We start from the raw sequence: 24417 nt of genomic DNA, 5'->3' as shown, positions 1-24417 counted from the left end.
AGAATCACATTGCGACTCAGAAAAATAACTGATAAGAAAGAATTCAGATAGAAAGATTAAAAGAGTGAAAATGTGTCAGTATTTGAATAATAAAGAATGAATTTCCAAAAAATGAAACATCTGATTACAGGAGGTGACATCCAACAAGGGAGCCATAAAAAAGGGAGAAAGAAAAAAAGTCAAGAAAGCTTTAAAACCAGAGCACCGTTTGATTTATATTCACCTAAGGAGATAGAAAACGATTTCACTTTTTCAAGTAAGAGTAATCAGTCCAGAGCTTTCTGGAACCCTGACGTTGGGAGATTTAAAGGCATGGAATTATAAAAGTAAGAATGAAAACATATTGAAACATAAAAAAAGGTAAAGGAGACAGCCTCCCTGTGAGGTATATTCTATGAGTTATCTAATTATAATCATACTTAATGAAAAGCAACAGGCATAAGGAAACAAATGAAAAAATATTTTACATGTAGACATGATTTCCAAGGTTCTGACATGTGCAGGAAAATTCTTGAGTTTAAAGATAGTGAAGTCAAATGCCTGTGGTAATGGGAAATCTTCATTCAGTAAAAATAAATGGTTGGTTATATAGGCAATGACATGAGACGTTCATGGAAATGTGTGAATCATTTAGAATGGTCATACTCTTTTTTTTTTGTTTTTTGCGGTACGCAGGCCTCTCACTGTTGTGGCCTCTCCCATTGCGGAGCACAGGCTCTGGATGCGCAGGCTTAGCGGCCATGGCTCACAGGCCCAGCCGCTCCGCGGCATGTGGGATCTTCCCGGACCGGGGCACGAACCCACGTCCCCTGCGTCGGCAGGCGGACTCTCAACCACTGCGCCACCAGGGAAGCCCTAGAATGGTCATACTCTTGATTAGCAACGTGGATCATACTCTGAAGGTATATAGAAAGTGCATTTTTTTAGATAAAAGGAGAAACTATAATAGAAGAATTCCGTTTTGAGGACTGTTCTCAAAAGAGAAATAGTACTTTTAGCAGGTGGTGTTTTAATGCATTTAGTGAGATTTGCTATGGGGATCCCTGAAATCTCTCTGTTCTTGTAATAAAGGCATTTTTACTTCTTTGAGTATTTGGGGTAACCTGAGGTGATGGGTTCATGCTGAATCTCACAAAAATGCCTGCAGCTCATTTTCACTAGTTTCAAATTTGATTTCAAAAGTTCCACAGGTGATTTTAACATATTTTCGACCACATTCCTTATCAAGCTACTACCTCCATTTAAAAATAACAACTCTGGGCTTCCCTGGTGGCGCAGTGGTTGAGAGTCGGCCTGCCGATGCAGGGGACACGGCTTTGTGTCCCGGTCCGGGAAGATCCCACATGCCGTGGAGCGGCTGCGCCCGTGAGCCGTGGCCGCTGAGCCTGCACGTCCGGAGCCTGTGCTCTGCAAAGGGAGAGGCCATAGCAGTGAGAGGCCCGCGTACCACAAAAAATATATATATATAAATATAAATAAATAACAACTCTATTCTTGATGGAGACGCCACTTAGACACGGCTAAACACTGTGAGAGAATTAAACTTTAGAAAAGTGTTTTAGATATTTGTTTATGAAGAGCTGAAAAATTTAAAAATCATAGTTTGGATGTTCTGTGGAAGAGGGAATAAAAGTGAGGAAAAATATACAACTAAGTATAAAGTTTTAAAGTAATTTTATAATTAGGAACTGGCAATGGTAATTCAACCCAACAAAAGAATCTTAGAAGAGTCTGATAGGAAGGAAGCTGGAACTGAAGAATCATGGAAGAAACTGGCAAGGAAACAGCTTTTCAAGGGAGGCTGAGTGCACTGCAGTTAACTGCTCCCTGCAAAAATGAAGTGACAAGTCAGGAAAGCCTTTAGTGTCTTGGTGGCCAGAACATCCAAGGGTGCTGGAGGTGGGTGACAGAGAACAAAGGATTAAGGGATGAGTGCAGAGGGGACACAGTGATTAGAGAAGGCATTGATAGTTCACATAATAGAAGTTGGAGAATGAAAAAGCAGAAGGTTCAGAAAATATTAGCGTTGTGTAATGTAGAGAATTTTTAAAAATCATTCCCTGTGCCTATTTTTCTGGATGCCATGTCAGCGAGTATAATACATGCTTCTAGCAGCTACATGTTACAGGAGAGTGTTGTGAGTCACTCTAGCTGTAGATTTAGTTAAATATTCATTTCTTAATCTCTGGGTCATGAACTTCATCTCCCCCCTCAAAACACAGTGAGGTACGTTTTGTTGTAAAGGATAATGGAAGCTTCATACGCTGTTCTGTGAAAGAAGCATTGTGATTAATATGGAGAATCTGGGGCTTCTGTAGGACACTTTGGAGAGGTAAGGGCAGCAGCGGAGGTCACACCTGCATGGGCCAGTTCTGAGAGAGGACATGTCCAGTCAGACGTGAGGCTGGAGGACGGGTCCATTGGGGCGTGGGGGGCAGTGACCCCCAAAAACCCTCTCCACTAGTGTGTGAAAACACAGTAGCAAAGGGAAGAAAAAGGCTGATCACTGTCCTATGTCCTCTGTTGAAAAGAAGTTAAAATATACTTGTTAACATTGCCCACAGCACTTTAAAGCCTACCCTTTTGAAGGACAAAAGGGCATTTTACTAAATAAGTTGCACTGTCCCTTTCTCCCCAGGGCTCAGCCTGCAGTTTCTGCAGCTCTAATTTCAAGAGGAAGTAAAGACGATAAAACAAGAGATAAACCACATTCAAGTAATATAATAACTGGACTCTTGCTCTAAACCACAGAATTGGGCTAATGATCTGGTAAAAAGAGAGAGCTGGTTTTCATGCAGGACTCCTTAGCATGAAGGGCAGAGATGCTCCAGAAAACAAAAAAATGCTATATTTTTTCCATCAGTTTCAAAAGAGTGACTAAACTCCTAATGCCAGAACTTATATGAATCTAAATGTGACTTTGATGAAAAGTCATGCTTTGGCATTCTCTGAAGGAACATGGTATAAAGCTATAGCTATAGTGATTTTTTAAACATTTTTTGGTTTAATTGAAAATATTAGTTATGTAAATTATCCAAATTTATATGCAATCATTAAAGTTTTGCTTTGCCTCTTACTAACATTTTCACTCTAAAACCAATATATAATTTCTTCACCTCCAACAGGAACTGGAATAAATTAGAGAGAGGTTTTTATTTTATGAGATGAATATTATGCATAAATGTAGATTTCAGAGCTATTCTCTGTAAGTTTACTTCTCACTTTCCCTTTATAGATCTGACCAAAAAATCCCAAAACTAAATATTCAGGAACCTTTTTATATCCTTTAAAGATCTCTAACTCCCTTATTATGTCCTTTGAGTAAATGAAAAGTCTGCATTTATTAAATAATCTCCTTTTATTAAAGTGTCAGCACGTTGAAATTTTATTTAAATTAGCGAGAAAAGTATTTTGTCTGTGTTTTAGTTTTTGGTGTTTTTTTAATTAACATCTTTATTGGGGTATAATTGCTTTACAATGGTGTGTTAGTTTCTGCTTTATAACAAAGTGAATCAGTTATACATATACATATGTTCCCATATCTCCTCCCTCTTGCGTCTCCTACCCTCCCTATCCCACCCCTCCAGGCGGTCACAAACCACCGAGCCAATATCCCTGTGCTATGCGGCCCCTTCCCACTAGCTATCTACCTTACGTTTGGTAGTGTGTATATGTCCATGCCTCTCTCTCGCTTTGTCACAGGTCACCCTTCCCCCTCCCCATATCCTCAAGTCCGTTCTCCAGTAGGTCTGTGTCTTTATTCCTGTCTTACCCCTAGGTTCTTCATGACATTTTTCTTTCTTAAATTCCATTTATATATGTTAACATATGGTATTTGTCTTTCTCTTTCTGACTTACTTCACTCTGTATGACAGACTCTAGATCTATCCACTTCATTACAAATAGCTCAATTTCGTTTCTTTTTATGGCTGAGTAATATTCCATTGTATATATGTGCCACATCTTCTCTATCCATTCTTCCGATGATGGGCACTTAGGTTGTTTCCATCTCCAGGCTATTGTAACTAGAGCTGCAATGAACATTTTGGTACATGCGTCTTTTTGAATTTTGGTTTCCTCAGGGTATATGCCCAGTAGTGGGATTGCTGGGTCATTTGGTAGTTCTATTTGTAGTTTTTTAAGGAACCTCCATATGGTTCTCCACAGTGGATGTATCAATTTACATTCCCACCAACAGTGCAAGAGGGTTCCCTTTTCTCCACACCCTCTCCAGCATTTATTGTTTCTAAATTTTTTGATGATGGCCATTCTGACTGCTGTGAGATGATATCTCATTGTAGTTTTGATTTGAATTTCTCTAATGATTAATGATGTCAAGCATTCTTTCATTTGTTTGTTGGCAGTCTATATATCTTCTTTGGTGAAATGTCTATTTAGGTCTTCTGCCCATTTTTGGATTGGGTTTTTTTGTTATTGAGCTGCATAAGCTGCTTGTAAATTTTGGAGATTAATCCTTTGTCAGTTGCTTCATGTGCAAATATTTTCTCCCATTCTGAGGGTTGTCTTTTGGTCTTGTTTATGGTTTCCTTTGCTGTGCAAAAGCTTTGAAGTTGCATTAGGTCCCATTTGTTTATTTTTGTTTTTATTTCCATTTCTCTAGGAGGTGGGTCAAACAGGATCTTGCTGTGATTTATGTCATAGAGTGTTCTGCGTATGTTTTCCTCTAAGAGTTTGATAGTTTCTGGCCTTATATTTAGGTCTTTACTCCATTTTGAGCTTATTTTTGTGTATGGGACAGGTTTCAGTACCTGTCCAGTTTTCCCAGCACCACTTATTGAAGAGGCTTTCCTTTCTCCACTGTACATTCCTGCCTCCTTTATCAAAGATAAGGTGACCATATGTGCATGGGTTTATCTCTGGGCTTTCTATCCTGTTCCATTGATCTATCTTTCTGTTTTTGTGCCAGTACCATACTGTCTTGATTACTGTAGCTTTGTAGTATAGTCTGAAGGCAGGGAGCCTGATTCCTCCAGCTCCGTTTTTCGTTCTCAAGATTGCTTTGGCTATTCGGGGTCTTTTGTTTTTCCATACAAATTTTGAAACTTTTTGTTCTAGTTCTGTGAAAAATGCCAGTGGTAGTTTGATAGGGATTGCATTGAATCTGTAGATTGCTTTGGGTAGTAGAGTCATTTTCACAATGTTGATTCTTCCAATCCAAGAACATGGTCTATCTCTCCATCTGTTGGTATCATCTTTAATTTCTTTCTTCAGTGTCTTACAGTTTTCTGCATACAGGTCTTTTGTCTCCTTAGGTAGGTTTATGCCTAGATATTTTATTATTTTTGTTGCAATGGTAAATGGGAGTGTTTTCTTGATTTCACTTTCAGATTTTTCATCATTAGTGTATAGGAATGCCAGAGATTTCTGTGCATTAATTTTGTATCCTGCTACTTTACCAAATTCATTGATTAGCTCTAGTAGTTTTCTGGTAGCATCTTTAGGATTCTCTATGTATAGCATCATGTCATCTGCAAACAGTGACAGCTTTACTTCTTTTCCTATTTGGATTCCTTTTATTTCCTTTTCTTCTCTGATTGCTGTGGCTAAAACTTCCAAAACTATGTTGAATAAGAGTGGTGAGAGTGGGCAACCTTGTCTTGTTCTTGATCTTAGTGGAAATGCTTTCAGTTTTTCACCATTGAGCACGATGTTGGGTGTGGGCTTGTCATATATGGCCTTTATTATGTTGAGGAAAGTTCCCTCTATGCCTACTTTCTGGAGAGTTTTTATCATAAATGGGTGCTGAATTTTGTCAAAAGCTTTCTCTGCATCTATTGAGATGATCATATGGTTTTTCTCCTTCAATTTGTTAATATGGTTTATCACATTGATAGATTTGCATATATTGAAGAATCCTTGCATTCCTGGAATAAACCCCACTTGATCATGGTGTATGATCCTTTTAATGTGCTGTTCATTCTGTTTGCTAGCATTTTGTTGAGGATTTTTGGATCTATATTCATCAGTGATATTGGCCTGTAGTTTTCTTTCTTTGTGACATCCTTGTCTGGTTTTGGTATGAAAGTGATCGTGTCCTCATAGAAGGAATTTGGGAGTGTCCCTCCCTCTGCTATATTTTGGAAGATTTTGAGAAGGATAGGTGTTACTTCTTCTCTAAATGTTTGATAGAATTCACCTGTGAAGCTATCTGGTCCTGGGCTTTTGTTTGTTGGAAGATATTTAATCACAGTTACAATTTCAGTGCTTGTGATTGGTCTGTTCATATTTTCTATTTCTTCCTGATTCAGTCTTGGCACGTTGTGCATTTCTAAGAATTTGTCCATTTCTTCCAGGTTGTCCATTTTATTGCCATAGAGTTGCTTGTAGTAATCTCTCATGATCTTTTTTATTTCTGCAGTGACAATCTTTACGTCTCCTTTTTATTTCTAATTTTATTGACTTGAGTCTTCTCCCTTTTTTTCTTGATGAGTCTGGCTAATGGTTTATCTATTTTGTTTATCTTCTCAAAGAACCGGCTTTTAGTTTTATTGATCTTTGCTACCGTTTCCTTCATTTGTTTTTCATTTATTTCTGATCTGATTTTTATGATTTCTTTCTTTCTGCTAACTTTGGGGGTTTTTGTTCTTTTTTCTCTCATTGCTTTAGGTGCAAGTTTAGGTTGTTTATTTGAGATGTTTCCTGCTTCTTAAGATGGGCTTGTATTGCTGTAAACTTCCCTCTTAGAACTGCTTTTGCTGCATCCCATAGGTTTTGGGTCGTCGTGTCTCCATTGTCATTTGTTTCTAGGTATTTTTAAATTTCCTCTTTGATTTCTTCAGTGATCACTTCGTTATTAAGTAGTGTATTGTTTAGCCTCCATGTGTTTGTATTTTTCACAGATCTTCTCCTGTAATTGATATCGAGTCTCATAGCGTTGTGGTCGGAAAAGATACTTGATACAATTTCAATTTTCTTAAATTTACCAAGGCTTGATTTGTGACCCAAGGTATGATCTATCCTGGAGAATGTTCCATGAGCACTTGAGAAAAATGTGTATTTTGTTGTTTTTGGATGGAATGTCCTATAAATATCAATTAAGTCCATCTTGTTTAATGTATCATTTAAAGCTTGTGTTTCCTTATTTATTTTCATTTTGGATGATCTGTCCATGGGTGAAAGTGGGCTGTTAAAGTCCCCTACTACGAATGTGTTACTGTCGATTTCCCCTTTTATGGCTATTAGTATTTGCCTTATGTATTGAGGTGCTCCTATGTTGGGTGCATAAATATTTACAATTGTTACATCGTCTTCCTGGATCGATCCCTTGATCATTATGTAGTGTCCTTCTTTGTCTCTTCTAATAGTCTTTATTTTAAAGTCTATTTTGTTTGATATGAGAATTGCTACTCCAGCTTTCTTTTGGTTTCCATTTGCATGGAATATCTTTTTCCATCCCCTTACTTTCAGTCTGTATGTATGTCTAGGTCTGAAGTGGGTCTCTTGTACACAGCATATATATGGATCTTGTTTTTGTATCCATTCAGCCAATCTGTGTCTTTTGGTGGGAGCATTTAGTCCATTTACATTTAAGGTAAATATCAATATGTATGTTCCTATTCCCATTTTCAAAATTGTTTTGGGTTCGTTATTATAGGTCTTTTCCTTCTCTTGTGTTTCTTGCCTAGAGAAGTTCCTTTAGCATTTGTTGTAAAGCTGTTTTGGTGGTGCTGAACTCTCTCAGCTTTTGCTTGTCTGTAAAGGTTTTAATTTTTCCATCAAATCTGAATGAGATCCTTGATGGGTAATCTTGGTTGTAGGTTTTTCTCCTTCATCACTTTCTGTATGTCCTGCCACTCCCTTCTGGCTTGCAGAGTTTCTGCTGAGAGATCAGCTGTTAACCTTATGGGGATTCCCTGTGTGTTATTTGTTGTTTTTCCCTTGCTGCTTTTAATATGCTTTCTTTGTATTTAATTTTTGACAGTTTGAGTAATATGTGTCTTGGCGTATTTCTCCTTGGGTTTATTCTGTATGGGACTCTCTGTGCTTCCTGGACTTGATTAACTATTTCCTTGCCCATATTAGGGATGTTTTCAACTATAATCTCTTCAAATATTTTCTCAGTCCCTTTCTTTTTCTCTTCTTCTTCTGGAACCCCTATAATTCGAATGTTGGTGTGTTTAATGTTGTCCCAGAGGTCTCTGAGACTGTCCTCAGTTCTTTTCATTCTTTTTTCTTTATTCTGCTCTGCAGTAGTTATTTCCACTATTTTATCTTCCAGGTCACTTATCCGTTCTTCTGCCTCAGTAATTCTGCTATTGATCCCATTTAGAGTCTTTTTCATTTCATTTATTGTGTTGTTCATCATTGTTTGTTTCATCTTTAGTTCTTCTAGGTCCTTGTTAAATGTTTCTTGCATTTTGTTCATTCTATTTCCAAGATTTTGGATCATCTTCACTATCATTATTCTGAATTCTTTTTCAGGTAGACTGCCTATTTCCTCTTCATTTGTTAGGTCTAGTGCGTGTTTATCTTGTTCCTTCATCTGCTGTGGATTTTGCTTAACTTACTGTGTTTGGGGTCTCCTTTTTATAGGCTGCAGGTTCATAGTTCCTGTTGTTTTTGATGTCTGTCCCCAGTGGCTGAGGTTGGTTCAGTGGGTTGTGTAGGCTTCCTGGTGGAGGCGACTAGTGCCTGTATTCTGGTGGATGAGGCTGGATCTTGTCTCTCTAGTGGACAGGTCCACGTGTGGTGGTGTGTTTTGGGGTGTCTGTGGACTTACTATGATTTTAGGCAGCCTCTCTGCTAATGGGTGGGGTTGTGTTCCTGTTTTGCTAGTTGTTTGGCATAGGATGTCCAGCACTGTAGCTTGCTGGTCGTTGAGTGAAGCTGGGTGCTGGTGTTGAGATGCAGATCTCTGGGAGATTTTTGCCGTTTGATATTATGTGGAGCTGGGAGGTCTCTTGTTGACCAGTGTCCTGAAGTTGGCTCTCCCACCTCAGCGGCACAGCACTGACTCTTAGCTGCAGCACCAAGAGCCTTTCATCCACATGGCTGACAATAAAAGGGAGAAAAAGTAGAGAGAGAGAATTAGTAGAAGTAGGAAGGAAGGAAGAAAGAAGAAAAGGAGGAGAGAAAGGAGGGAGGGAGGAAGGAAGGAAGGAAAGAGGGAAGGAAGGAAAAAAGAAAGAAAGAAGATACAGTAAAATAAAGTATAATAAAGTTATTAAATTAAAAAATAATTATTTGGGGAAAAAAGGGATGGATAGAACCTTAGGACAAATGGTGGAAGCAAAGCTATACAGACAAAATGTTACATAGAAGCATACACATACACCCTCACAAAAAGAGGTAAAGGGGAAAAAAATCATAAATCTTGCTCTCAAAATCCACCTCCTCAATTTGGGATGATTTGTTGTCTAGTCATGTATGCCACAGATGCAGGGTACATCAAGTTGATTGTGGAGCTTTAATCCGCTGCTCCTGAGGCTGCTGGGAGAGATTTCCCTTTCTCTTCTTTTTTCGCACAGCTCCCGGGGCTCAGCTTTGGATTTGGCCCCGCCTCTGTGTGTAGGTTACTGGAGGGCGTCTTTTTTGCTCAGACAGGACGGGTTTAAAGGAGCCGCTGATTTGGGGACTCTGGCTCAGGCCGGGGGGAGGGAGGGGCGCGGAGTGCGGGGCGAGCCTGTGGCGGCAGAGGCCGGCGTGACGTTGCACCAGCCTGAGGCCTGCCGTGCGTTCTCCCGGGGAGGTTGTCCCTGGATCCCGGGAACCTGGCAGTGGCGGGCTGCACAGGCTCCCTGGAAGAGTGGTGTGGAGAGTGACCTGTGCTCGCACACAGGTTTCTTGGTGGCGGCAGCAGCAGCCTTAGCATCTCATGCCCGTTTCTGGGGTCCGCGCTTTTAGCCGCGGCTTGCGCCCGTCTCTGGGGTCCACGTTTTTAGCCGTGGTTCGTGCCCGTCTCTGGGGTCCGCGCTTTTAGCCGCAGCTCGCGCCCGTCTCTGGAGTTCCTTTAAGCAGCGCTCTTAAACCCCTCTCCTCGCGCACCAGGAAATAAAGAGGGAAGAAAAAATATCTTGCCTCTTCAGCAGGTCCAGACTTTTCCCCGGACTCCCTCCCGGCTAGCCATGGTGCACTAACCCCCTGCAGGCTGTGTTTACGCAGCCAACCCCAGTCCTCTCCCTGCCCTCCAACCAAAGCCCAAGCCTCAGCTCGCAGCCCAGCCCGCCCCGGCGAGTGAGCAGACAAGCTTCTCGGGCTGGTGAGTGCTGGTCGGCACTGACCCTCTGTGCGGGAATCTCCCCGCTTTGCCCTCCGCACCCCTGTTGCTGTGATCTCCTCCATGGCTCCGAAGCTCCCCCCTCAGCCTCCCACAGTCTCCGCCCACGAAGGGGCTTCCTAGTATATGGAAACCTTTCCTCCTTCACAGGTCCCTCCCACTGGTGCAGGTCCCATCCCTATTCTTTTGTCTCTGTTTTTTCTTTTTTTCTTTTGCCCTACCCAGGTACGTGGGGAGTTTCTTGCCTTTTGGGAGGTCTGAGGTCTTCTGCCAGCATTCAGTAGGTGTTCTGTAGGAGTTGTTCCACGTGTAGATGTATTTCTGGTGTATCTGTGGGGAGCAAGGTGATCTCCTTGTCTTACTCTTCCGCCATCTTCCCCTCAGCCTCTGTGTTTTAGTTTTAATAAAAGACATTAAACCTTATCTTAAAGGTCAACTTCAGATTTCTTTTTAAACTCAAACCTGGTGTTTAATGTTTAAACCACAGCTTATAATTATTTTTCTTGAAGCAATGCTTTTCTCCATTACTTCTGTAGAGAGGATTTTTCTGTCAGAGAAATGTCAAAAATGAGAAAAGTACTTGCAATAACTTCATTCGAAGACAGAATACCTGAGGACAATTTAGATTTCACACACCTATACTCAATAAGAAAAAATGCTATCAAATCTGTGAAACATCAAATTCCATGAAATCTCATGGAGACCCTGAAAAATTGATCTTTTAAAAATATTTAGAAATAGCAAGGAGAAACCAACAGATTATTATTGCCTATATACTTTAGGAAATCTTATTGTGCTATATTTTCTTCAAGGTTGCATTTTGGGGGGGTTTAGTTATGTTTACATGGTCATAATTTTATTGTGTAATAAAGCATATACTTTACGTGGGCCTCTCACTGTTGTGGCCTCTCCTGTTGCGGAGCACAGGCTCCGGACATGCAGGCTCAGCGGCCATGGCTCACGGGCCCAGCCGCTCCGCGGCATGTGGGATCTTCCTGGACCGGGCACGAACCCGTGTCCCCTGCATCGGCAGGTGGACTCTCAACCACTGCGCCACCAGGGAAGCCCTAAAGCATATACTTTCCATAATCAATTTAAAGCACTATTTTCTCTGAGTATATTAATATAAATTATTTATTTAAAGTGCATAAATATTTATACGTTGTAAAATCATATTTTCTTAATTTTATTTAAAACACTAGCATAATGTTATTTACAAGAGTTATAATCTCCTGCTAATTAAGAAGTTTAAATATAATTACTATGGAAAAAAAAGGACTGGATTAGGTTACGCACACTCTAAAAATAAAATAACATAAAAATGGTTTTACAAATTTCCAATGTTTATCAAGAATTTTTTTTGGAAGGTGAAATATCAGAATTTCATATTATCTCCCCAATCTGCATATAGATAATCGTCTGTATTTGTGAACTACTGATATTAGTCATGCATGTCTTATGCATATTTATTAGGATATATTGTTATTGGTGTTTAAAGGTAATAACAACTGATACCTCCCCTCCATTAGAGAAACATTGTATGGCAAGTCGTATCAACCATATTTATAATCAGCAAACATGACCAATCTGAACTTCTATTTCCCAGTCTTATGACTTCCTCTCATCTCCTACTCTTATGTATGATACAGACACACAAAGATGCACAAACACATATACACCCTCTACTTTTGTTTGTAGTTGCGTGTATGTGTGCATATGTGTATTTATAAATAGAGTTCCATGTGATCCTTAAAATTGAGAGAAAAGGTTAATTATTCTCGGTAAACCGTTACAGAAAGTAAAAAAAATAATAATCTGTTACATGCAACCTTCAAGATAAAAACAATGACATGAAAACAATTCCACAACATGAAAGAAAAATACATTTGATAAATTTTAAAAACAGAAAATATACTACTGATAAAACTTATAAGAAGGTCACAAGAAAGCCCTAGCGTAATAATATTCATGATAAATGTTGATGAAGACTGTTTCCTTATTAAGCGGTGAATATTGTTAAGATTTAGGTTGAATAATAATGACCATAAGCTAAAGAAGCTTTGCCTCCCTATTTGGCCTTTTCTGACACCACCTTGGCAGGAGTTTTCCCACAGCTTGTTACTGTCTGGGGAAGGTAGAGGTCTGGTGGTCCCTTGGCCTTTGCTCAATTGGACAGGGTCACAGTCTTGTCTTTGGAGGACTGTTTAACTACAGTGCTTATTTTTTAAAAGTTTACCATCTTGCTAGGCTGCCTATTTCCTGGTTCTATGGTGAGAAAGAGAAGGCCTTTGGGGAGATTTTTGAGTCTGACCCTTCTGATATTTCAAAATTCCTGCCTTCTTTAGCTCCTTGTTCAAATTATACAAGACTAAAAGAAAATCCAGTGAAATCCCTGCCCCACCATTTTGGAGTCCCAATGTCCATAGACAGTTTGCTTTTTCTCCACTTTTCAGAGTCTAATGTTTGTCTTATATATAATGTCCAGGGTTTTTAATTGTACTTAGAAAGAGAAAAAGCAAAAATTATATCTACTCCTTCTTCACAAAAGCTGAAGTCTTGATAGATAATTTTAAAAGACTTGTAAAGCAACTGGACCACCAATTTGGACCAAAAAGGAACAAGATTTATCAAATTTCAAGAAGACTCCAAGCCCCCAAATTGGTGGAGGCTGAAAGCAAGCAGAAAACGCCAAGTCATCTGCAAGTATGTGCCTGCTTATTTTCTCTGTTGAAATTAGTTTATCTTTTTGTCACTTTTGCTTTTATTTTTACTATTATATCCAGCTTCTACTTCCTGAACTTAGAAGCAGGGTCTAATCAGGAATGTTTCTTGTCCCTAGAGATGGGGGTCTTGTCACCTTTTTACCTTGTGGAATTTCAGCACTCCTATGGAGCTATAGACTGTTATGTGCTTCTTGTTCCTCCCGTTTAGGAATGGAAGAGTCTATTACAGTCATCGTGTTGCTTTCTTACCACTGCATGGTGGGTGTGATGGGGTCAGATAGCTTGTTTAATAGTTCATATTCCTTAGATCAACAGCAGCCATCTCTGAGGAGATACGGTCAAATTTAATACAAATTGTGAAATTCTAGACATTGAGCTTTATGCCAGAATTTGATGACTTTGGGATCATGCATAAAAGCGAGTATATTTTGCATGAGCCTAGAATGTAAATATCTGCAACCAGAGACAGTGGTAGCTTGTAAAAATGGGATATATTCTTTCTCTCTCTGCATCCTTATCCTGACACTGCAGATTCTCTCATCAATTGTTTTCCTTCCCCTTGAATTTGCATTGGCCACATGACTTTATCTGGCCAAATAGGGTGCTGGGAAACATGAAGCAAGAGAGAACTGAAGAGCCATTCTTGCGCATCAGGGCTCGCCCTTTCTTACTGCACTTGGAACCTTTTGGCTGCCATGTGAAGGGGCTGAAGTTAGTCATCTGGAAAATGAGAGGCCGTGTAAAGAAGAACCAAGGTCACAGACCAGAATCAGTAAGCTCGGCGCCTGCAACTGACACGTGGGACCAACAAAGGTCACCGGAGCCTGCCGCAGACCAGATGGGACCACCTGGCTAAACTGATGATTTTTTATTTTTTAACTGTAAGTTTTGATGTCATTTGCTAGGCACTAAAAGAGACATCGTCAACAGTGAAGGATATATTTGCAATACATGTATCCACCAAATTGTCCCAGACTTCACTACACATAAAGGACCTTCTTTAAAAAAAATTAAAAATATCATCCCCCCGCAAAACGTTCATAGATTTGAACGTTTTCACAAAAAATACCCAAATGTCTAATAACTATATTAAAAAGTCCTCACCTTCATTGGCGATCGGGGAAATGCAAGTTAAAAATACATTCCCATTCCCCACCTGGCCCATGTCCTCAAGTCCATTCTCTATGTCTCCGTCTTTATTCCTGTCTTCCCACTAGGTTCATCAGTACCATTTTTTTTAGATTCCATATATATGTGTTAGCATACGGTATTTTTTTTTCTCTTTCTGACTTACTTCACTCCATATGACAGACTCTAGGCCCATCCACCTCACTACCAATAACTCAATTTCTTTTTATGGCTGAGTAATATTCCATTGTATATATGTGCCACATCTTCTTTATCCATTCATCTGTTGATGGACATTTAGGAAAAAATAAAATAAAACAAAACAAAATAAAATAAATACGAAAACCACAATGCAATATACATGTATCAGATTTACTGAAATAAAGCATCAGAACATACCAAGTAGGGAGGATGCTGTTGAGCAACCACACTCACAAATTGCTGGTGGGAGTATAAATTGATATTTTTAAAACTGCTTGTCAGCATCAACTCAAGTTAAAAATACACTTACACTGTTACCAAGCAATGTTATTTCTAGATACAAATCTGAAAGAAATATGTCCATATGCTTACAAAAAATATACTAAACTGTTCATAGCAGCATGATTTGTAATGGTCCCAAACTAGACACTATACACATGTCCATCAACAGAAGAATGGATAAGCTGTCATGCAATGACACAAAATAACATTGAACAGCAATGATGTAAATAATCTAAAATGCTTCACAACAACATGAATGAATGTCACAAAATATAATTTTGAATAAGGTAAATCAAAAAAGGTATACAGTGGGGCTTCCCTGGTGGCGCAGTGGTTGAGAGTCCGCCTGCCGATGCAGGGAACGCGGGTTCGTGCCCCAGTCCGGGAAGATGCCACATGCCGCGGAGCGGCTGGGCCCATGAGCCATGGCCACTGAGACTGTGCGTCCGGAGCCTGTGCTCCGCAGCAGGAGAGGCCACAAAAGTGAGAGGCCCATGTACCACAAAAAAAAAAAAAAAGGTATACAGTATATTGTATCCAAATACAGGATAAAAATAGGAAAATCTAACTTAAGCTGTTAGAAATCTAAATGGTGTTTTTTTGGGGGGGAAAGGAAGACTACAAGGAAGCATGAAAGAAGCCTTTGTGGTACCAATAATATTCTATTTCTTAACCTAGGAGCTGGTTACACAGGTGACATCAATTTGGGAAAATACATAGATGTACACTTATTGAAAGGATATATATCCTTTTGTTAAATGTTGATAAAATGCAAAAATTAATATTCATGGTTGGATTTCATTTGAATATTAATCAATGTCTTCCTAAACAAAAACAATGAAACAACAAAAATAAGTGAGCTGAAAGACAGAATGGTGGAATTCACTGCCATGGACCAGAATAAAGACAAAAGAATGAAAAGAAATGAAGACAACCTAAGAGACCTCTGAGACAACATTAAACGCAAAAACTTTCACATTATAGGGGTCCCAGAAGGAAAAGAGAGAGAAAAAGGATCCGAAAAAATACTTGAAGAGATTGTAGTCGAAAACTTCCCTAATATGGGAAAGGAAATAGCTACCCAAGTCCAGGAAGTGCAGAGAATCCCATACAGGATAAACCCAAGGAGAAACACACTGAGACACATAGTAATCACACTGTCAAAAATTAAAGACAAAAAAAAAATATTTAAAACAACAAGGGAAAAATGACAAATACAAGGGAACTCCCATAAGGTTATCAGCTGATTTCTCAGCAGAAACTCTACAACCCAGAAGGGAGTGGCACGATATACTTAAAGTGATGGAAGAACCTACAACCAAGAGTACTCTACCCAGCAAGGATCTCATTCAGATTCAAAAAAGAAATCAAAAGCATTACAGACAAGCAAAAGCTAAGAGAATTCATCACCACCAAACCAGCTCTACAATAAATGCTAATGGAACTTCTCTACGTGGGAAACACAATAGTAAAAAAGTACCTAGAAAAACAAACCCATAGCAATTGAAAAATGGTAATAGGAATGTACATATTGATAGTTATCTTAAATGTGAATGGATTAAATGCTGTAACCAAAAGACACAGGCTCACTGAATGGGTACAAAAGGAAGACCCATATATATACTGTCTACAAGAGACCTACTTCACACCTAGGGACACATACAGACTGAAAGTGAGGGGATGGAAAAAGATATTCCATGCAAATGGAAATCAAAAGAAAGCTGGAGTAGCAATCCTCATAAGATAAAGTAGACTTTAAAATAAAGAATGTTGTAAGAGACAAGGAAGGACACTATATAATGATCAAGGGATCAGTCCAAGAAGAAAATATAACAATTATAAATATATATGCACCCAACATAAGAGCACCACAATACATAAGGCAAATACTAACAGCTATAAAAGAGGAAATCGACAGTAACCCAATAATAGTGGGGGGGGGGCTTTAACACCTCACTTATACCAATGGACAGATCATCTAGACATAAAATTAATAAGGAAACACAAGCTTTAAATGAAAAATTACACCAGATAGATTTCATTGATATTTATAGGACATTCAATCCAAAAACAACAGATTACACTCTCTTCTCAAGTGCACACGGAACACTCTCCAGGTCACAAATCAAGCCTTGGTAAATTTAAGAAAACTGAAATCATATCAAGCATATTTTCTGACCAAAACTCTATGAGATTAGAAAACAATTACAGGGGAAAAAACCATAAAAAACACAAACAGATTCCAGCAGGTGGCGTTCCAGAGAGCAGGAACCGTCTCACTCTTCCCCCAAGGTTCTGCATTTTCTGAGCCGTGTGGATGAAAGGCTCTTGGTGCTGCAGCCAGGAGTCAGTGCTGTGCCTCTGAGGTGGAAGAGCCAACTTCAGGACACTGGTCAACAAGAGACCTCCCAGCTCCACATAATATCAAACAGCAAAAATCTCCCAGAGATCTCCATCTCAACACCGGCAACAAGCTTCACTCAATGACCAGCAAGCTACAGTGTTGAACATGCTATGCCAAACAACTAGCAAGACAGGAACACAACCCCACCCATTAGCAGAGAGGCTGCCTAGAATCATAGTAAGTCCACAGACACCCCAAAACACACCACCAGATGTGGACCTGCCTACCAGAAAGACAAGATCCAGCCTCATCCACCAGAATACAGGCACTAGTCCCCTCCACCAGGAAGCCTACACAACCCACTGAACCAACCTCAGCCACTGGGGACAGACATCAAAAACAACAGGAACTATGAACCTGCAGCCTGCAAAAAGGAGACCCCAAACACAGTAAGATAAGCAAAATGAGAAGACAGAAAAACACACAGCAGATGAAGGAGCAAGATAAAAATGCACCAGACCTAACAAATGAAGAGGAAATAGGCAGTCTACCTGGAAAAAAATTCAGAATAATGATAGTAAAGATGATCCAAAATCTTGGAAATAGAATAGACAAAATGCAAGAAACATTTAACAAGGACCTAGAAGAACTAAAGATGAAACAAACAATGATGAACAACACAGTAAATGATATGAAAAAGACTCTAGATGGGATCAATAGCAGAAAAACTGAGGCAGAAGAATGGATAAGTGACCTGGAAAATATAATAGTGGAAATAACTACTGCAGAGCAGAATAAAGAAAAAAGAATGAAAAGAACTGAGGACAGTCTCAGAGACCTCTGGGAAAACATTAAACTCACCAACATTCGAATTATAGGGGTTCCAGAAGAAGAAGAGAAAAAGAAAGGGACTGAGAAAATATTTGAAGAGATTATAGTTGAAAACTTCCCTAATATGGGAAAGGAAATAGTTAATCAAGTCCAGGAAGCACAGAGACTCCCATACAGGATAAATCCAAGGGGAAATACACCAAGACACATATTACTCAAACTGTCAAAAATTAAGTACAAAGAAAACATATTAAAAGCAGCAAGGGAAAAATAACACACAAGGGAATCCCCATAAGGTTAACAGCTGACCTTTCAGCAGAAACTCTGCAAGCCAGAAGGGACTAGCAGGACATATTTAAAGTGATGAAGAAGAACCTGCAACTAGGATTACTCTACCCAGCAATACAGACAAGCAAAAGCTGAGAGAGTTCAGCACTACCAAACCAGCTTTACAACAAATGCTAAAGGAACTTGTCTAGGCAAGAAACACAAGAGAAGGAAAAGACCTACAATAACGAACCCAAAACAATTAAGAAAATGGGAATAGGAACATACATATTAATAATTACCTTATCGATAGTTACACTACATAATGATCAAGGGACAGATCCAAGAAGAACATATTAACAATTGTAAATATTTATGCACCCAACATAGGAGCACCTCAATACATAAGGCAAATACTAACAGCCATAAAAGGGGAAATTGACAGTAAAACATTCATAGTAGGGGACTTTAACACCCCACTTTCACCAATGGACACATCATCCAAAATGAAAATAAATAAGGAAACCCAAGCTTTAAATGATACATTAAACAAGATGTACTTAATTGATATTTATAGGACATTCCATCCCAAAACAACAGAATACACATTTTTCTCTAGTGCTCATGGAACATTCTACAGGATAGATCATATCTTGAGTCACAAATCAAGCCTTGGAATATTTAAGAAATTGTATCAAGTATCTTTTCCGACCACAACGCTATGAGACTAGATATCAATTACAGGAAAAGATCTGTAAAAATTACAAACACATGGAAGCTAAACAATATACTCCTTAATAACGAAGTGATCACTGAAGAAATCAAAGAGGAAATTAAAAAATACCTAGAAACAAATAGACATGGAGACACGATGACCCAAAACCTATGGGATGCAGCAAAAGCAGTTCTAAGAGGGAAGTTTATAGCAATACAATCCTACCTTAAGAAACAGGAACCATCTCGAATAAACAACCTAACCTTGCACCTAAAGCAATTAGAGAAAAAAGAACAAAAAACCCCGAAATTTAGAAGGAAATAAATCATAAAAATCCAATCAGAAATAAATGAAAAAGAAATGAAGGAAACGGTAGCAAAGATCAATAAAACTAAAAGCCGGTTCTTGGAGAAGATAAACAAAATTGATAAACCATTAACCGGACTCATCAAGAAAAAAAGGGAGAAGACTCAATAGAATTAGAAATGAAAAAGGAGAAGTAACAACTGTCACTGCAGAAATAAAAAAGATCATGAGAGATTACTACAAGCAACTCTATGCCAATAAAATGGACAACCTGGAAGAAATGGACAAATTCTTAGAAATGCACAACCAGCAAAGACTGAATCAGGAAGAAATAGAAAATATGAACACACCAATCAAAAGCACTGAAATTGAAACTGTGATTAAAAATCTTCCAACAAACAAAAGCCCAGGACCAGATGGTTTCACAGGCGAATTCTATCAAACATTTAGAGAAGAGTTAACACCTATTCTTCTCAAACTCTTCCAAAATATAGCAGAGAGAGGAACACTCCCAAACTCATTCTACGAGGCCACCATCACCCTGATACCAAAACCAGACAAGGATGTCACAAAGAAAGAAAACTACAGGCCAATATCACTGATGAATATAGATCCAAAAATCCTCAACAAAATGCTAGCAAACAGAATGAACAGCACATTAAAAGGATCATACACCATGATCAAGTGGGGTTTATTCCAGGAATGCAAGGATTCTTCAATATATGCAAATCTATCAATGTGATAAACCATATTAACAAATTGAAGGAGAAAAACCATATGATCATCTCAATAGATGCAGAGAAAGCTTTCGACAAATTTCAACATCGATTTATGATAAAAACCCTGCAGAAAGTAAGCATAGAGGGAACTTTCCTCAACATAATAAAGGCCATATATGACAAGCCCACACCCAACATCGTCCTCAATGGTGAAAAACTGAAAGCATTTCCACTAAGATCAAGAACAAGACAAGGTTGCCCACTCTCACCACTCTTATTCAACATAGTTTTGGAAGTTTTAGCCACAGCAATCAGAGAAGAAAAGGAAATAAAAGGAATCCAAATAGGAAAAGAAGAAGTAAAGCTGTCACTGTTTGCAGATGACATGATACTATACATAGAGAATCCTAAAGATGCTACCAGAAAACTGCTAGAGCTAATCAATGAATTTGGTAAAGTAGCAGGATACAAAATTAATGCACAGAAATCTCTGGCATTCCTATACACTAATGATGAAAAATCTGAAAGTGAAATCAAGAAAACACTCCCATTTTCCACTGCAACAAAAAGAATAAAATATCTAGGCATAAACCTACCTAAGGAGACAAAAGACCTGTATGCAGAAAATTATAAGACACTGAAGAAAGAAATTAAAGATGATACAAATAGATGGAGAGATATATCATGTTCTTGGATTAGAAGAATCAACATTGTGAAAATGACTCTACTACCCAAAGCAATCTACAGATTCAATGCAATCCCTATCAAACTACCACTGGTATTTTTCACAGAACTAGAACAAAAAATTTCACAATTTGTATGGAATCACAAAAGACCCCGAATAGCCAAAGCAATCTTGAGAACGAAAAACGGAGCCGGAGGAATCAGGCTCCCTGACTTCACACTATACTACAAAGTTACAGTAATCAAGACAGTATGGTACTCACACAAAATCAGAAAGATAGATCAATGGTACAGGATAGAAAATCCAGAGATAAACCCACGCACATATGGTCACCTCATCTTTGATAAAGGAGGAAGGAATGTACAGTGGAGAAAGGACAGCCTCTTCAATAAGTGGTGCTGGGAAAACTGAACAGGTACATGTGAAAGTATGAAATTAGATCACTCCCTAACCCCATACACAAAAATAAGCTCAAAATGGAGTAAAGACCTAAATGTAAGGCCAGAAACTATCAAACTGTTAGTGGAAAGCATAGGCAGAACACTCTATGACAAAAATCACAGCAAGATCCTTTTTGACCCACCTCCTAGAGAAATGGAAATAAAAACAAAAATAAACAAATGGGACTTAATGAAACTTCCAAGCTTTTGCACAGCAAAGGAAACCATAAACAAGACCAAAAGACAACCATCAGAATGGGAGAAAACATTTGCAAATGAAGCAACTGTCAAAGGATTAATCTCCAAAATTTATAAGCAGCTCATGTAGCTTAATAACAGAAAAACAAATAATCCAATACAAAAATGGGCAGAAGACCTAAATAGACATTTCTCCAAAGAAGATATACAGACTGCCAACAAACACATGAAAGAATGCTCAACATCACTAATCATTAGAGACATGCAAATCAAAACTGCAATGAGATATCATCTCACACCAGTCAGAATGGCCATCATCAAAAAATCTAGAAACAATAAATCCTGGAGAGGGTGTGGAGAAAAGGGAACCCTCTTGCACTATTGGTGGGAATGTAAATTGATACAGCCACTGTGGAGAACCGTATGGAGGTTCCTTAAAAAACTACAAATAGAACTACCATATGACCCAGCAATTCCACTACTGGGCATATACGCTGAGAAAACCATAATTCACAGGGTCATGTATCAAAATGTTCATTGCAGCTCTATTTACAATAGCCCGGAGATGGAAACAACCTAAGTGTCCATCATCGGATGAATGGATAAAGAAGATGTGGCACATATATACAATGGAATATTACTCAGCCATAAAAAGAAACGAAATTGAGCTCTTTTTAATGAGGTGGATGGACCTAGAGTGTGTCATACAGAGTGAAGTAAGTCAGAAAGAGAGAGACAAATATCGTATGCTAACACATATATATGGAATTTAAGAAAAAAAATGTCATGAAGAACCTAGGGTTAAGACAGGAATAAAGACACAGACCTACTAGAAAATGGACTTTAGGATATGGAGGGGGGAAGGGTAAGTTGTGACAAAGCGAGAGAGAGGCATGGACATATATACACTACCATATGTAAGGTAGATAGCTAGTGGGAAGCAGCCGCATAGCACAGGGAGATCAGCTTCGTGCTTTGTGATCGCCTGGAGGGGTGGGAGGGAGGGAAATGCAAGATGGAAGAGATATGGGAACATATGCATATATATAACTGATTCAGTTTGTTTTTAAGCAGAAACTAATACAGCATTGTAAAGCAATTATACTTCAATAAAGATGTTAAAAAAAAGAAAAACCTGCAAACACATGGAGGCTAAACAATATATTACTAAATAACAAAGAGACTGCTGAAGAAATCAAAGAGGAAATCAAAAAATACCTAGAGAAAAATTACAATGAAAACACGACAATTCAAAACCAATGGGATGCAGCAAAAGCAGTTTTCGGGGGTAAGTTTATAGCAAAACAAGCCTACCCAAGAAAGAGAAATCTGAAACAAACAATCTAACCTTACACCTAAAGGAACTACAGAAAGAAGAACAAACAAAACCCAAAGTTAGCAGAAGGAAAGAAATCATAAAGATCAGAGCAGAAATAAATGAAATAGAAACAAAACAATGGCAGAGAGATCAATAAAACTAAAAGCTGGTTCTTTGAGAAGATAAACAAAATTGATAAACCATTAGCCAGACTCATCAAGAAAAAGAGGAAGAGGACTCATCACTAAAATTAGAAATGAAAAAGAGAAGATACAAAAGATACCGCAGAAATACAAAGCATCCTAAGAGACTACTACAGACAACTCTATGCCAATAAAATGGACAACCTGGAAGTAATGGACAAATTCTTAGAAAGGTATAACATTTCAAGACTGAACCAGGAAGAAATAGAAAATATGAACAGAACAATCACAAGTCATGAAATGGAAACTGTGATTAAAAATCTTCCCACAAGCAAAAGTCCAGGACCAGATGGCTTCACAGGTGAATTCTATCAAACATTTAGAGACGAGCTAACACCCATCCTTCTCAAACTCTTCCAAAGAATGGCAGAGGAAGGAACACTCCCAAACTCATTCTAGAGGCCACCATCGCCCCGATATCAAAATGAGACAAAGATACTACAAAAAAAGAAAATCACAGATCAATATCACTGATGAATATAGATGCAAAAAATCCTCAACAAAATAGTAGCAAACAGAATCCAAAAACACTTTAAAAGGATCATACACCATGATCAAGTGGGATTTATCCCAGGGATGCAAGGATTCTTCCATTCACTCAAATCAATCAATGTGATACACCACATTAACAAATTGAAGAAGAAAAACCAGATGATCTCAATAGATGCAGAAAAAGCTTTTGACAAAATTCAACACCCGTTTACGATAAAAGCTCTCCAGAAATGGGGCACAGAGGGAACCTACCTCAACATAATAAAGGCCATATATGACAAACCCACAACAAACATCATTCTCAATGGTGAAAAACTGAAAGCATTTCCTCTAAGATCAGGAAGAAGACAAGGATGTCCACTCTCACCGCTATTACTCAACATAGTTTTGGAAGTCCTAGCCATGACAATCAGAAGAAAAAGAAATAAAAGAAATACAAATTGGAAAAGAAGAAGTAAAACTGTCACTGTTTGCAGATGACATGATACTATACATAGAGAATCCTAAAGATGCCACCAGAAAACTACTATAGCTAATCAATAAACTTGGTAAAGTTGCAGGATACAAAGTTAGTGCATAGAAATCTCTTGCATTCCTATACAGTAATGATGAAAAATCTGAAAGAGAAATTATGGAAACACTCCCATTTACCATTGCAACAAAAATAATAAAATACCTAGGAATTAACCTACCTAGGGAGAAAAAAGACCTGTATGCCGAAAACTGCAAGACACTGTTGAAACAAATTAAAGATGATACCAACAGATGGAGAGATATACCATGTTCTTAGTTTGGAAAATCAATATTGTGAAAATGACTGTACTACCCAAAGCAATCTACAGATTCAATGCAATCCCTATCAAATTACCAGTAGTGCTTTTTACAGAACTAGAACAAAAAATCATAAAATTTGTATGGAGCCACAAAAGACCTGGAATAGCCAAAGGAGTCTTGAAGGAAAAAATCAGAGCTGGAGGAATCAGGTTTCCTGACTTCAGAGTATACCACAAAGCTACAGTAATCAATACAGTATGCCCCTAGTACAAACACAGAAATATAGATCAATGGAACAGGATAGAAAGCCCAGAGGTAAACCCAAGCACCTCTGGTCAACTAATCTATGACAAAGGAGGCAAGGATATGCAATGGAGAAAAGAGTCTCTTCAATAAATGGTGCTGGGAAAACTGGGCAGCTACATGTAAAAGAATGAAATTAGAACCCTCCCTAACCAAAAATAAACTCAAAATGTATTAGAGACCTAAATGTAAGACCGGACACTATAAAACTATAAAACTCTTAGAGGGAAACATAGGAAGGACACTCTGAC

The 24417-nt window shown here is 38.5% G+C and overlaps 1 long non-coding RNA gene across 2 annotated transcripts in view; it reads left to right on the top strand.

The window, feature by feature from the left end:
* Positions 1-24417, top strand: part of LOC115859326 (uncharacterized) — a 643056-nt gene that overhangs the window by 601012 nt on the left and 17627 nt on the right. Inside the window, exon 1 of one of the 2 annotated variants that reach the window (XR_009566432.1) lies at positions 11653-13841. The exons of the other annotated variant lie outside the window; for it this stretch is intronic. This is a non-coding gene — a long non-coding RNA (uncharacterized lncRNA). Of the gene's footprint in view, positions 1-11652; positions 13842-24417 lie in introns of those variants that run through there. 2 annotated transcript variants of the gene reach the window in all.

Source organism: Globicephala melas, chromosome 13, assembly GCF_963455315.2.
Source record: "Globicephala melas chromosome 13, mGloMel1.2, whole genome shotgun sequence".
NCBI classification, from domain to species: domain Eukaryota; kingdom Metazoa; phylum Chordata; class Mammalia; order Artiodactyla; family Delphinidae; genus Globicephala; species Globicephala melas.
Note: the sequence above shows the minus strand (reverse complement) of the source record. Positions and strands in the feature narration are given on the sequence as shown.